The sequence below is a fragment of the Anolis sagrei genome, chromosome 4 (genome assembly GCF_037176765.1).
Source record: "Anolis sagrei isolate rAnoSag1 chromosome 4, rAnoSag1.mat, whole genome shotgun sequence".
Lineage (NCBI taxonomy): Eukaryota > Metazoa > Chordata > Lepidosauria > Squamata > Dactyloidae > Anolis > Anolis sagrei.
In genome coordinates, this window is record NC_090024.1 from 171,750,043 (window position 1) to 171,763,582 (window position 13,540).

Genomic DNA, 13,540 nt, shown 5'->3' on the forward strand with positions numbered 1-13,540 from the left:
TATTGCAAGCAAGAAACCATTTGAGGGAATTGAGGTGGTTCAATGGTAAAAATTTTATGCTCTGAAATTTGTAAGTCAAATCTGTCTTCAGAAACTGGGTTGCTGTGAGTTTTCCGGGCTGTAAGATCATGTTCCAGAAGCATTCTCTCCTGATGTTTCACCCACATCTATGGCAGGCATCCTCAGAGATTGTGAGATCTGTTGGAAACTGGGCAAGTGAGGTTTATATATCTCTGGATGTCCAGGGTGGGGGAAAGAACTCTTGTCTGCTTGAGGCAAGGGTGAATGTTGCAATTTGCCACCTTGATTAGCATTTAATGGCCTTGCAACTTCAAAACCTGACTGGTTGCTGCCTGGGGAATCCTTTGTTGGGAGGTGTTAGCTGGCCCTGATTGTCTCTTGTCAGGAATTCGCCTGGTTTTTGAGTGTTCCTCTTTATTTCCTGTCCTGGTTTTAGAATTTTTTTTAATACTGGTAGCCAGATTTTTTTCATTTTTATGATTTCCTCCTTTCTGTTGAAATTGTCCACATGCTTATGGATTTCTTTCTGTCTTCAGAAAGTTCAGACAGCAAGTCCTGTATGGAGAGTGCGGGGGGGGGGGGGGGAGGGGGGAGGAGGAAGGATACTATACTGAGACCCTGAGTGACTGTCACCAAGCCGAATAGACAATACTGAGTGCAATGGATAATAGTTTGAGCATTTGCAAAGCACCTTCTCCAGCATTTCCTTAAAGGAACCAACTTATTCACTTATTATTACTCACTACCTCTGAGGATGCTTGCCACAGATGCAGGCGAAATGTCAGGAGAGAATGCCTCTAGAACATGGCCATATAGCCCGAAAAAATCTACAACAACCCAACTAATTCAAGTTTGGGGAAAAAAAACAAATTTCTGGAAGTTACTTTTTCTTCTTTTTTGGGGGGAAGGGGGGACAACGACTACATTTTCTAAAGTTCCTCAGCCAGCAGTCAAAAAACTAACTCTTCCAAGTTCTGCCATGACGTAAAGATTTGTAATTTGCAGGGATGCAGAAACAGGAATTTTAAAATACTTCTTTGTGTCTCTTTTTCTGGGTGATAGTTCCTGGAAAACTGTCAGAAATATTTAAGATATTTTTAAAAGCGCTTGGCTTCTGGGCAGTTGATAGTCTGCTGGTGGTGAATTTTCACATTGACGTGTGCATACCATTCACATTGATTGACATATAAATTGTCTCGGAATTGAAGATAATGAGAAGAAAGCTTTTCTGTAGAGCAAACTTTTTCAGGCGCTTGTTTGTGAATTATTGGAACACCTATATGCACACATGTTCTTATCTTTCTAACGCAGGAAGAAGAAATTTGGCCATTTGACAAATCCCATCGAAATAGCATATTATGGACTACCATTAGGTATTTTTATTTTTCAAAATAGGCTTGATTGTTGCATGCATTTGGTTTTATCTAAAGGTGACTTGCTCAATGTGTTGCTTTTTGGAAAAAAATACATAAGCATAAGCAGTTTCAATGATGTGTATAATCTATTTCCTCAAAACCCATTTGACACCGTACATTTCAATTAGTAATGCCATGAGTTCTGCACTTGGATTGCTGTGAGTTTTCCGGGCTGTATGGCCATGTTCCAGAAGCATTCTCTCCTGACATTTCAGCCACATCTATGGCAGGCATCCTCAGGGGTTGAGGGGTCTGTTGGAAACAAAGCAAGTGGGGTTTATATATCTGTGGAATGTCCAAAGTGGGAGAAAGAACTCTTGCCTGTTTGAGGCAAGTGTGAATGCTGCAACTGATCACCTTGATTAGCATTGAATAGCCTTGTAGCTTCAAGGCTTGATTGCTTCCTGCCTGGGAGAATCCTTTGTTGGGAAGTGATTAGCTAGCCTTGATTGTTTCTTGTCTGGAATTCCCCTATTTTTGAGTGTTGATCTTTCTTTACTCTCCTGAGTTTTGAGTTTTTAAAAAAACTGGAAGCCAGATTTTGTTCATTTTCATGGTTTCCTCCTTTTTGTTGAAATTGTCCACATGCTTGCAGATTTCAAGTTCTGCGCTTCTTTACATCATATTCATCCTGTGCTGCTGAGTCTTGTTGGGGATGTTGATCTGGCAAGTTCTGCCAAGGCAATGTTGTGAGGAAAACAAACAGGAATCTGTCCTTGGACGGGAGACTACAAATCAAATATGAGAAGCTGGAAGCTGGAAGTATTTCTCTCCGTTTCATATGAAACCATTTGACTTGATTTTCTGCCTTTGAAACAATGAAGAGCACACTTTCCAGCTCAGCCTTCTAGGATGATTTTTGTGGGGGAGGTTAACAGCTTAACACAATTTTTGTCGCTTACAAAATACTAAGAAAGATTGACAGTTTTATAGGGGGAAAAAGTTCTCTCTTTCCCTCCATAAAAGCTGCAGCAATGACATTTCAGAGTCCCCAGCCCACGCTGCCAGGAAGGGAGGAGCAGAGAAAGAAGGAGTGGAGCCCCACACCAATGGATGCTGGATCGAAAATTCCAAACATTGCAATCCTATGCAGCTCAAGGTGTAGAAATTTCAGAGGTAGGTCTCCAGTGAAATGCTTTTAGGACTGCACATTAAAGGTCTCATTTCACCAACGCACTTGACATGAGAAATACTGAGGACAGGTGAGGTTTCTGCTTTTCATTACAGCTTGGGTGACGACCCATGGAGACTGGTGGGTTAGTGGTGATTCACACCTGTCTATCTCAATCCAAATCCACTATTCAACACAACATAACACCATTTCAAATGTAGTAAGACCATCATATAAGCTATGCAATAAACTCAAAATAGAACACAAGGTCCTATTTGTTGCACTTTAGGCCAGGAAACCCCCTGACTTCAAACACCACACAGCTGAGTAAAATGCAAGCAGTTTGTTGCAGATAATTACAAGCAGTAGCCGTAAAAAGCAATCCACAGTAAAAGGTAAATCCAAATAGGTAGAAAAGGTAGATAGGAACTGATAATCCAGGAAAATAGTCCATGAAGACAAATACTGGAACTTCCAAAGCACAAACTCCAAAGTACTTGAGCATTAATCAAACAAAGCACTTCACCATGAAATAACAAGGCACTTAATTCATGAATCTATCCAAAGCAAGGCATCCAGGAACCTGAGACAAGATCTTGACCTAATTCCAACATTGCTTCGTCTGGCTACAGATTTTGTACTTGACACTTTTATCCCTCTAATCTACTGTATATCCCAAGTGGCCAAGAACGGATTTCTTCTCAGCCTTGAATTTCCTATCAGTCTCTGCTGCAATCTGGCAGAGAACTGAGTGCCTGGTTTGTTTTTCTTTGCTGGCTGAAAACACTTCTCCTGTTCACTGGCTCATTGATTTCTGCAGCTGGACCAGGTGCCATGCCTTTCTCAGGCTCAAGGCCTTGGAAATCTTCTGGTAGCAAACCAGGGAACAGACCAGCATCCCCAAATCCTTCAGGAACATTCCCATCAGAAGAGTCACTTTGAACATGAACCACATTGTCCTTCTCTGCATCTAGAGCATCCTCATCATTAGGCACGTGAATATCATCGTCACTCCCATCATCCAGAGTATCCTGATCATTAAACATAATCACAGGCTGAACTCCAACACTTCTTATGTTTGACTTACGAACTTCAGAAGATATTCTAGACCACACAAGTCAAATGCAAGGCTCACAGCCCAAATCCGGCCCACCATGTCATCTTATGTGGCCCACAAGGCTTTCAATGCCAGGGCAACACTGCTACATTTCTACAATCTTACCATTACAAACGGCCCTCTGAAGGCAACCATAAGGCCGATGCGGCCCTTGGTGAAAACCAGTTTGACACCTTGCAAAAGGTACCTAGAGCTCTTCAGTCAGTAGAACTGAAGCTAAGATGTGGTTTTCTGGGAGTTACAACCCAACAGGAAAGGAAAGGAAAGGAAAGGAAAGGAAAGGAAAAGAAAAAAAAAGAAAAGAAAAGAAAAGAAAAGAAAAGAAAAGAAAAGTAAAGTAAAGTAAAGTAAAGTAAAGAAAAGAAAAGGAGGGGGAGGAACTTCTCAAGCTCTGAATACAACTACAGTATATTAAACTTAGGATAACTTATTTAAGTAGGTAGAAATATAGTGTTTTTAAGGGTTTGATTGTTCGATCTCGACTCCACAATGCCACAGAAATTCACTGTGTGACTTTGGGTAAGTCATACTCTCTCAGTCTTACAAGAGGATAATGGAAAACCTCATGTGATTAAATATGTAATTAAATTATTGTGTCACATATAAGTCATGTTGACATGAAGGCACAAAGCAATAATTTAGCCCAAGTTGGCACAATGCATTTTGCAACCTGAGGCAAAAGATGAAATGGTTCCCACTTCTCATTTCACACACAGAAGGCAGCTGGACTGACCACTAAAGCTGACTTTATGTTCACCAATGCCCCTGACATATGGTGGGATGGGGAAACACGGCCATGCTGAAGTCCACTCAAAGCTCAGTGTGTCCAGGGCAACACAGTGTGTCCAGGATGGACAAATAGGAAGCTGCCACTGCAAACTGTCATATGTGCACTGCCATATGCTGCCATATGCAAACTGTAATATAAATCTCAACGAACAGGAAGGCCAGCTCCATATCTAGGATTCAGTGCAAAACACATGCTTGTTAAGGAGGAAGTCTCACTGGACATGATGCAGCTTGCTTCTGAAGAAAATATGCACAGGACAGAACTGTCCTTAGTATTGTATCTAGTTTTATTTTAATCTGAATTCTTCTATTGTAATAAGTCTGTTAATATTTATTTCTCATCTTTTGATATTGTGGGGTTTGATTATGGTATTGAATGTTTGCCTTTTATATGTATGTAAACCGCCCTGAGTCCCTCTGGGGAGAGAGGGTGGTCTAGAAATAAATTGTTGTTGTTGCTGCTGCTGTTGTTAGCACAATAGTCACTCCTTTATATTCACTGGGGATAGAGTAGTGGTTCCCAACCTCTAGTCCATGGAGTCCACAAGAATGAAAATATGGTCCACAGCCTCATCATTACTACACCGTTGCCTTGAAACCACACAGCAACGAGAGCAACTTACCTCGCAAAACCCTCTTATAGTGCCAACAGATATGTCGGGAGGGGAGAGGCTGACTACCCATGAAAAATTTCTACTACCACATCAGTTCTATGGGTATTAAAGATGGTTTTCTATGGGCAAGCAGATGACGACTACTGGATGGCATATGTTCTGCATCAGAAACTAGAGCTGATGTGGTTTATCCAATGCTATTTTCTGAATCAGAACCCCAAATAACCAAACTGAATCTAAAGTTGACCAAAAATGCAATCGCATCTCCATCTACAAACCAATGTGAATGCTTAGTTCTGCCAGGGAGGCCCTTCTTTCGCTTCCACCACCGTCCCAAGTGTGGTTGGTGAGGACAATGGAGAGGGCCTTCTCGGTCGTGGCCCCCCGCCTCTGGAATACCCTCCCTAGGGAATTAAGACTAGCCCCATCACTACCCTCTTTCTGTAAGGACCTAAGAACCTGGTGGTTCCAGCAGGCTTTTGGAAATGAATTGCTCTAGATCCTGTCATGGGCATTAGGTAGGTCCCCGTTCTGTGGTCTACCCACTTCCCCGGCCCCCTGCTACCTCATGATACTATCCCTGGTCCAGCCCTCTAAAACTATTCAGCAGGCCTGGGAAATGAATAGTTAGGGCCATTAATTAGGGCCCTGTTTCTGCACTTTACCCACATCCAGGGCTGTAACCAGAGGGGGGGAGGGAAGTTAAAAGTTTAACCCGTCCCTGGAATATCTCAGGTTAAAAAAGAAATCTGGGTTACTCATAACTTGATTAACCAGTTAACATTACTGAGTAAACCAGGTTTTGGGGGGGGGGGAATTAGAACCTTTCCCAGGGGGGGGGGGGTTAGAGCCCTTAAACACCCCCCCCCCTCCGGCTACAGTCCTGCCCATGTCCCCTACCCTACATTTTTCCATTGGCCCAACCCACTTAAGTGCAGCAGGCCTTGGGAAAATGGCAGGTGTCACATCCTGACCATTAGGGAGGACCTTGCTTGCACCTTACCACTCCCTGGGTCCTAGTCTACTTTGTTCTGGAAGTCCAATCCTCACATAATTTACATAGGTGTGCCTATAATATTTTAATTTACATAGGTGTGTCTATTAAATAGTATGCTGTCTTGTTTTTTAAATGATTTTTATGACTATTCGGTATGTCTGTATGTAAGTGCAATGTTTTACCTATGTTGGAAAACACCCTGGGTCCCCTCAGGGAGATAGAGTGGTATATAAATAAAGTATTATTATTATTTGAAACACAACAAGATGAGTCCACAGCAGACACTCTGCTGGCTGTTGAATTGGATCACACATTATTATTATTATTATTATTATTATTATTATTATTATTACTATTAGTAGAAACTCAACAAGTTGAGTCCACAGCAGATTGGATATTGGATCACACGTTGGACACTTCCCAAGTGTCTAGGACTGTGTGATGTACTGGCGAATAATGTGTGCAGATCCCAATAAGGTGGCCTTCTGCAGCTGGCAGATGGTAATTTTGTCAGAGCCAATTGTGTTTAAGTGCAGGCCAAGGTCTTCAGGCACTGCACCCAGTATGCTGATCACCACTGTGACCACTTTTACTGGCTTGTGCCAGACTCTTTGCAGTTCAATCTCATTATACCAGCCCTGGTCCAGCCCTCTTACAGCTATTCAGTAGGCCTGGGAAATGAATAGTTAGGGCCATTAATTAGGGCCCTGTTTCTGCACTTTACCCACGTCCAGGGCTATAGCCCGGGGGGGGGGGGGATTCCTCATATTATTGTTATTATTATTATTATTATTATTATTGTTAATCCTATTATTATTAATCCTATTATTATTATTATTATTATTATTATTATTATTACCCTGTACAATTGTCCTCTACACATCATGGAAAGCCATATACGAAATGATTAGCATTGTTTGTTTTGATGAAATCTGGTATCATCCTGGCCCCACATTGCCTTGAAAATGTTAGGACTAAAAATTCCAGAACCCCTAAAAGAAACGGGCAGTGATTTAAATCCTATATAGGCAATAAGTAGATATATAGACTTGAAGGTGCTTACAAGTAATGGATTAGTGAACGGATTTTCAAGCAGACACATGTTCCTGGGAGTACATCTCATGGAACACAATAAGATAATTCCCAAGTAAAGTGGTTTAGTGAACTGAAGACTCAGGATAACAGCTGATGAAACCAAGTGCTAAAGAGACATGGAAAAATTACTTCACGTTTGCCAATTCCCAAGTGAATGTCATTCCATGGTGGATCCTGGGATTTACAGAAATTTTCATAACCTTTGTTGTAATAATACACACGTACCCATCCCATTCTAAATCAGCAGGACACATTATAATTGTAGACTGCTGCTGCAAATGAGGCTAAATGATTCACTGGTTCTAGTTTCAAGTCAGTGCCACACCTTTTGGCTTATATCCAGGAACTCATTTCCACCACATTTTGTGGGACCTTTGTTAAATCCAAAGCATGATTAAAACACCCCCATGGAAGTAAAAACAATAGCTTGAAAGCTATCTTGATAGCTCGAAAGTAAGCTTGATAGCTTGAGATGCAACATTCAGGTACATAAGCATATTGACTAATGTCAAAGGCTTTCATGGCTGGAATCTATGGCACGCATCCTCAGAGGTTGTGAGGTCACAACCCCTGAGGATGCCTGTCACAAATGCAGGTGAAGCATCAGGAGAGAATGCTTCTAGAACATGGCCATATAGCCCAAAAAACCTACAACAACCCATACTGACCAACGTTTCAGCCTTTTCCAATCTGTCACTGCTCTAACATGTTGGACTGCAAACTCCAATAGCCCCATTGTATCCATCTGGGATGATGGGAGATGTAGAGGCCCACACTGACAGCATGGCCACCCTTAACAGACAAATGTAGACTATCAAAGGACATTCTTCCCAAACCTGGTAGACTGCAGTTCTTGGTAGACTTCAAGTCCCAGCATTCCTCACCTACTGCAGGAAACTATAGTCAAGGGCCACAAGTTTCATACCCATGGACCAAAAATGTTTCAGCCAACAGATACTATTTTTCTGAAAAGCCTTTCTAATATTTATGCCCTTCTTCCCAGCACAAATTATGAATTGATACAAATTTAGAATTTCCTCCTGCAGAATGTCCCAGGAGAACCTATTCAGAACGTCTAAATATGGCTTATGACTTCTTCATCTTTATTACTTATCATTTTAATCACTTACTCACAAAAGGGCTGTGCTGATATGAAATTTAAATGTGCTTTCTCTCATAGAGATGTTTTAGTAAGTTTTAATTGCTAAGTATTACCCCAGATCATGAACACATATGTGTAACACAAGGTTGAGTAGAGACAGGAGTAATACAGTAGTATGTTATGCTGAGGGTCCTATCAAAAGCCACATAATCACCACTGTTTACATTTCTCCAGATTTTGCATAGACAGTCCAACAATCCTACCCTAGGGACAAAAAAATTGTGTGTATATGGAAAGAGATGGGTAGTTTCTAAGCTATTGTGGAGATACCATCTTTACCATTTCAAGTTCATGAATACATTCAAGTGTGCCACGTATACCCTTGAATGTTATACCCTAATAATCCTAGCTCTGGGTTCTATAAATAAGAGTTCTGTATGGCACAATAAAAGATCTTAGTAAAAATGTAAAGGTTTCCCTTTGACATTAAGTCTAGTCATATCCGACTCCGGGTGGTGGTGCTCATCTCCATTTCTATGCCAAAGAACTGGCATTGTCCATAGTCACCTCCAAGGTCATGTGGCTGCCATGACTGCATGGAGTGCCATTACCTTCCAGCCAAAGCAGTACCTATTGATCTACACACATTTTGCATGTGTTCGAACTGCTATGTTGGCAGAAGCTGTGGCTAACAGCAGGAGCTCACCTCGCTCTCCGGATTAAAACTGCCGACTTTTCAGTCAGCAAGTTCAGCAGCTCAGCAGTTTAACCTGCTGTGCCACCGGGGGCTCCAAAACATCTTAGTAGAACAGCTAATTTATGGAAATCACCTGAACCAAAGAGTCCAGAATGAAGGGAGATTACTAACAACATATGAATAAAATAAGATGTTGTTGTTGTTGTTGTTGTTATTATTAGTCCAGTTCATTTTCAGAACTGAGACCAAAACCAGCTCACACTTCAAAAAGCAATACATTAAAAAAGATGCAAACAATAAATATTACAATGGGATTCAATTTATAATTGTATTAAAACAAATCAATTAAAATACAAGCAGTCCCCAAGTTATGGACAAGATAGATTATACAGGTTTGTTCTTAAGTTGAATTTGTACGTAAATCAAAACAGGTACATTTTTAAGTGTAACTCCAGCCAAATGTATATATTTATTAAGTTTTGATCACATAGGAAAGGGTTAACACTCCTGTCATGTTTGTTTTGCTGTCTGTGGCCCTGTTCAGATTTTACCTCACTTTCTGTTCCTATGTGAATTGGATTTTGTAAAATTTGGCTTGTTATGGAAACAATTGGTAATAAAGCTTCAGTAGAGATTGCCTTTTCCCCATGATAACGCAGGAGTGAATTTCCCTTCCAAGGGGTAGATTTCTCTCACTTCCTGTTGTCTTTCCTCCGTTCTTAACTATGAGTTGTTTGTAAGTCAAATGTTTGTAACTCGGGACAACCTGCATAATAAAAATAAGTAAACCTTTAATACCAATTCACTAGCCCAAGGCAGGACCTCCTGGCTTGTTCTTTAAGAACTTTCTGATTTAAAAACCCATCTGAGTAACTGTATTTATCGGGTCAGAAGCAAATTGAGAATATAGTGTTAATGTATACAACTCATACATGTTTTATCTATTTAACAGTTGCAGGTCCATGGACCGTAATAAAGTTTATATATGTATAACAAAGTTTCAAACTTGGCATTACACTAAATTTCCTTCGACCAGAATCTGGCCACTTCAAGTGCCTCTGGTGTTGCTAAGCCTGGCGTATTGGGAAGGGATTTCTAGAGTTCGCAGCAGCCACCAAGAATGCCCTTTTCTGCATTCCCATCAACAAAGAGAACAGCCAGGATACAAATAAAGTAAACAAAAAATATAAATAAAACAAAAGCAGAAACTCTCAGATGATATTCAACTCAGGCAAGGAGATACAATCCACCAAACAGCCTGAACCAGAGCCACCAGTTGTGTTTTGTTTGTTTGTTTGTTTGTTTTCCCCATGTCAGGAGCGACTTGAGAAACTGCAAGTTGCTTCTGGTGTGAGAGAATTGGCCGTCTGCAAGGACGTTATCCAGGGGATGCCCGGATGTTTGATGTTTTACCATCCTTGTGGGAGGCTTCTCTTAGGTCCACATATGGGGAGCTGGAGCTTGGCAGAGGGAACTCATCTGTGCTCTCACCGGATTTGAACCTCCAACCTGTCGGTCTTCAGTCCTGCCGGCACAGTGGTTTAACCCATTGCGCCACTGCAGGCTCCTCTTGAATGTATAGAACTGCCAAATACCCTAAAAGCGCCAGATTGTGTCTGATCTAAGGCCCCTTCCACACAGCTGAAGACAATCCCACATTATCTGCTCTGAACTGGATTATATGGCAGTGTGGACTCAGATCATTTATTTGTTTGTTTATTTACTGTATTTATATACTGCCTTTCTCACCCCTGGAGGGACTCAAGGTGGTTTACAACATCCTACGGGCAAAAATTCAATGCCAACATACAGGAAAACAAAGAAATCATAACAACTAATTAATACATATAACTATGACTTAAAAACATTAAACCATTAGTCATAAGACATAAATAAAATGTAAACATTCATACAAAGCATTAAAATCATCCTAGTATAAATATTAAAATCACACAAATCAGTTCAAAGCAGATATTGTGGGATTTTCTGCTTTGATATTCCGGATTATATGGCTATGTGGAAGGGCCCTATGAAGCGAAGCAGGATCAGTCCTGCTTCCAGTCTTATCTCTATGATTAAACAGGTTGGTGCTTTTTTTAAATGAGAGGAAAACATTTCTTCTTTCTCAGGCAGGAAGCAGCCAGACCTTGAAGCAGAAAGGCTATTCAATACTAATCAAGGTGGCCAATTGCAACATTCACACTTGCCTCAAACAGAGTCCTTTCTCCCACCCTGGACATTCCACAGATATATAAACCTTATCATAGATGTAGGCGAAATGTCAGGAGAGAATGCTTCTGGCACCTGGGCAAACTTTGGCCCTCCAAATGTTTGGGACTTCAACTCCCACCATTCCTAACAGCCTCAGGACCCTTCCTTTTGGCCCTCAGCCGCTTAAGCGCTGAAAGTGGGGCCAAACTGAATTAATCCTACAGTGCAGACGCACCCCCACCCCCCTCTTTCTCTCTTAGTATTTTTAAGGCTCTGAAAACAATAAGGGCAAAGGAAAAGCAGCGATTAGTCTGGAAAGTAAACTTGGAAGCCAAATGGGGCAAAATGAAAGAAATCCTCATCCAAATTGGCCAAAAGGGAAGGCTAAACCCTGGGCACTTCTCAGACCTTGGCTCATTCTGTGGGCAAAGTAAAACTCACGAAACTCCCACTCAGGGAAGTGCTCCCAGGGTGGCAGCCAGTTGCTCTCCCAGAGAGATCCCTCTTCTCTCCGTGCTTCAATCCAAGGAGAAGGAGAAGGAGAAGGAAGGGCTGGCTCCAAAAAGTCTGCCGGCTTCTCTTTGTCTCTGCGCCTCGAAGTGGTGCAAATTAGAGCAAAAGTCCGGGCGCAACTCTGGCCACTTCGTCTCCAACCCACCCGCTGCTTATTCCTCTCGTGGCTCCAAAAACAACGAGGCATCTGGAAGGATACTTACGCCGTGGCCCGCGGTGCCCCCAGGTGAGCCTTCCCCATCGGCTTCCAGGCAGAAAGGTGCGCCAGGAAGGCGAGCAGGAGCCAAAAGCCACGGGAGGCAGGCTGACTCCCCAAGCGCCGGTCCCAAGCCAGTCCCCCTTCTCGCCTCCTTTGGCCTCTACAACAGCGACCTCTAGTGGACCACGCTCAGATTTCACCCCTGTAGAATTGATGCTGCTTAGATTATTGTTGATTGGAAGCTTCCCATCGAAGTGGAAATCATGTATCACACAGATGACAAGCTATTTAACCTCACCCGACTGAAAGCCAAAACCAAGCTCACAACAACAACTGTTATAGAACTCCAATATGCTGATTACAGCGTCGTCTGTGCACATTCAGAAGAAGACCTATAAGCCACTCTAAACACCCTCACAGAAGCATGCGAGAAGCTCAGCCTGTCATTGAACATCAAGAAAACCAAAGTGTCACCAGCCAATTCCTCTCCAATGCCAGAAATGGTGTTACATTAGAAAATGTTGACCTTGGCAGCCACCTCTCCACAAAAGTCAACATTGACACTGAAATACAACACCACCTGAGCTCTGCGAGTGCAGCTTTTTTTCCAAATGAAGCAGAGAGCATTTGAGGACCAGGACATCCGTAGGGATACCCAGGTGCTTGTTTATAAAGCTATTGTCCTCCCAATCCTACTATATGCCTGCGAGACGTGGACTGCCTACAGATGTCACATGCAACTCCAGCGCTGATTCCATCAGCGCTGCCCCCGGAAAATCCTGCAAATCTCTTGGGAAGACAAGCAGACAAATGTCAGCATGCTGGAAGAAGCAAAGAGCACCATCCGCCATCAACTCCACTGGACCGGCCATGTTGTCTGGATGCCTGACCACCGTCTCCCAAAGCAGTTTCTCTACTCTGAACTCAAGAATGGAAAACGGAATGTTGGTGGACAGGAAAAGAGATTTAAAGATGGGTTTAAAGCCAACCTTAAAAACGCTGGCATATACATTGAGAACTGGGAAGCCCTGGCCCTTGAGCACTCCAGCTGGAGGTTAGCTGTGACCAGCAGTGCTGTAGAATTTGAAGAGGCACAAATGGAAGGCGAAAGAGAGAAATGTGCCAAGAGGAAGGCGCGTCAAGCCAACCCCGACCAAGACTGCCTTCCACCTGGAAAACGATGCCCTCACTGCGAGAGAAGATGCAGATCAAGAATAGGGCTCCACAGTCACCTACAGACCCACCCTGGAAGATTATCCTACTCAGACAACGAGGGATCGCCTAAGAAAAAAGGTTGTTGTAGGTTTTTACGGGTTATATGGCCATGTTCTAGAAGCATTCTCTCCTGACGTTTTGCCTGCATCTGTGGCAAGCATCCTCGGAGGTTGTGAGGTCTGTTGGAACTAGGAAATTTGGGTTTATATATCTGTGGAATGTCCAGGGTGGGAGAAAGAACTCTTGTCTGTTGGAGCCAGGTGTGAATGTTTCAGTTGGCCACCTTGATTAGTATTTGATGGCCTGGCAGTTTTGTGGTGTGGCTTGTTAGTGCCTGGGGGAATCTTTTGTTAAGAGGTGATTAGCTGTCCCTGATTGTTTCCTCTCTGGAGTTGCCTGTGTTTGAGTGTTGTTTTGCTGTTATAATTTTAGAGTTTTTTGAAA

At 42.4% G+C, this 13,540-nt stretch overlaps 1 protein-coding gene across 2 annotated transcripts in view; it reads right to left on the bottom strand.

Moving 5' to 3' along the window:
* Positions 1–12,021, bottom strand: part of TMEM61 (transmembrane protein 61) — a 179,612-nt gene extending 167,591 nt beyond the window's left edge. For both annotated transcript variants that reach the window (XR_010909865.1, XM_060773571.2), the window contains exon 1: positions 11,886–12,021. The gene's annotated coding sequence lies outside the window, so the exon portion shown is untranslated. The remainder of the gene's footprint in view (positions 1–11,885) is intronic.
* Positions 12,022–13,540: the final 1,519 nt, after the last annotated feature.